At 45.7% G+C, this 2066-nt stretch overlaps 1 pseudogene; it reads right to left on the bottom strand.

The window, feature by feature from the left end:
• Positions 1-1049: 1049 nt before the first annotated feature.
• Positions 1050-1864, bottom strand: LOC139317589 (transcriptional regulator protein Pur-beta-like; annotated as a pseudogene).
• Positions 1865-2066: the final 202 nt, after the last annotated feature.

The raw sequence follows: 2066 nt of genomic DNA, 5'->3' as shown, positions 1-2066 counted from the left end.
AGACATGCACATTATACAAAGGTCCCAAAATGGATATCTACAATGGAAGCCATGATATATCCTAATATGTTAGGAATGGAAAAAATGTTCAGGTATGAAGATATTCTTGATAGTAGCGGGAATCTTAAAACGAATGAAGCCTTGAAGGAGCAAGGTATCCATATTGACTGGTGGCCTTATTTACTAATTAAGTCGAGATACCAGAAAGACAAGAAGGAATTTGGCATAGAACTAGGAATTAACGGACTAGATAAGATTTAGATGGGCACAGAAAATAAATTACTAGCTAAATTATACACATATCTACTTGAATATCAGAGGGAAGAGGAGGTAGTTAAAAAACAGATGACCGCATGGGGAAAAAATATAGGGCGTAATATAAATTTAGACGATTTGGAAACAATTTGGAATTACAATCTTAAATTGACAAGAGCGGTAGCATATAAAGAGAGCCAGTGTAAGATGATATATAGATGGCACCTAGCCCCTACCAGACTAGCGAAAATCTATCCAAACGCGAGTCCAAAGTGTTGGAAATGTGGCCACAACCAAGGTTCCTCCTACCACATGTGGTGGTCATGCCCGAAAGCGAAGAAATTCTGGAAAAAGATATGAAGATGGACTCAATAAATAATAGAAGAAACAGTTGATTTGGAACCAGAAACTTTTCTCCTGGGAATACCAAAAAGGACCTACCGGAAAGAAAAGAAATATTTAATTATGCATATTATCACAGCTGCTAGAATAATGTATGCAAAGTACTGGAAAGAGAAAGGACAGCCACCGGAGGAGCACATAATTGGAAAAATATTAGAATGCTCAGAGATGTGTAAACTAACTCACGTAATAAACGAGAAAGAGAATTCAGAATTTTATACGGTGTGGGAAATGTGGTATAAGTGGTTGGAAGGTAAACGCAAAAAGTGAAAGGAGAGAGAGTGTAAATATTAAATCAATTGAGTAATTCAAGAGACACCATGTATATAAATCTGTATAAATGTAAAAAACGCAGCCTAAACGAAAACTGTTGAAATGTACAACTATGTAATTTAATAAAAACTAAAAAAAAAAAATAGTATATCCCGCAACAAATGGACGTCTCACATCTCATCGGCGTAACGGGAGAAAGCTCCTCCGAGTTTGCCCAGGCTTTGTAAGGGACGGTAATGGCGTTGTGGTAAGACGGCTTCACCTCGCCGACTCGCAGGAAGACGCCGTGCTTGTTGCAGCCCACGCCAGAGAAGAAGCGCTTGGAGTCCACCGCGATGGAGGTGCCTTCGGGAAACTCATCGTAAAGGCCTCCTCCTCTGCTGCCTCCTCCTCCACCGGGACCTCCTCCGGGACCCCCGCCGCCACCGCCCAGCTCGTCTACGTCGGCGTCGTAGTTGTCAATCAGCCCAGCCAAAGCATCGCGGAACTCAATGAGGCCCTGAGCTGGCAAAGTGATGGTTTGGCCGCCTTGGAGGCCCAGAAGCCCCCCAGAGAGACCGGCCCTGCCGCCTCCGCTGCCTCCGGGCCCTCGGTTGATGGTTTGCCAGATGCGGAGGAAGCGGCCCCACTGGTTCTCCTCCAGGTCCAGGTAATATTTGCGGTTCCCCCGCACCAGGAATTGGTTCTTCAAAGCTCGGCGAGACCCTCCGACGCCTCCACCTCCTCCTCCATCCTCGCCGCCCGGGGAAGCCCGAGCCAGCTGCCTGGGACTGCTGGGCCCCAACTGGGCGCAGTACTCGACAAAGTCTCCCAGGTAGTTTCCTAGGTAGTCTCGGAACTCAGCGGCAATGGTCATGGAGAGGGTGAATGATGATGTTGGACAGATGACGATGATGGCAAAAAGCTGGATACTTCGCTGTCCGCCGTTGTCCATTGCCCCACGCCCTCGGCCGTTTTTCCAGTTCAAAAGTTTTCCTGGCTTCTCAGCAATGATCTTCCTGTGGTAAATGCTCCAACATAGGATTGGCAGAAAGCCCAGAAGCAATTTGCAGGACACTGATAAAAGAATCCCTTGGGAGTTGGGCGGCATAGAAATGTGACAAAATAAATAAATAAATAAATAAACAAACAAACAA

Source organism: Pituophis catenifer, unplaced genomic scaffold (genome assembly GCF_029215685.1).
Source record: "Pituophis catenifer annectens isolate HBS135680 unplaced genomic scaffold, rPitCat1.0.hap2 SCAF_5, whole genome shotgun sequence".
NCBI lineage: Eukaryota > Metazoa > Chordata > Lepidosauria > Squamata > Colubridae > Pituophis > Pituophis catenifer.
This window is presented reverse-complemented; position numbering and strand designations above follow the sequence as displayed.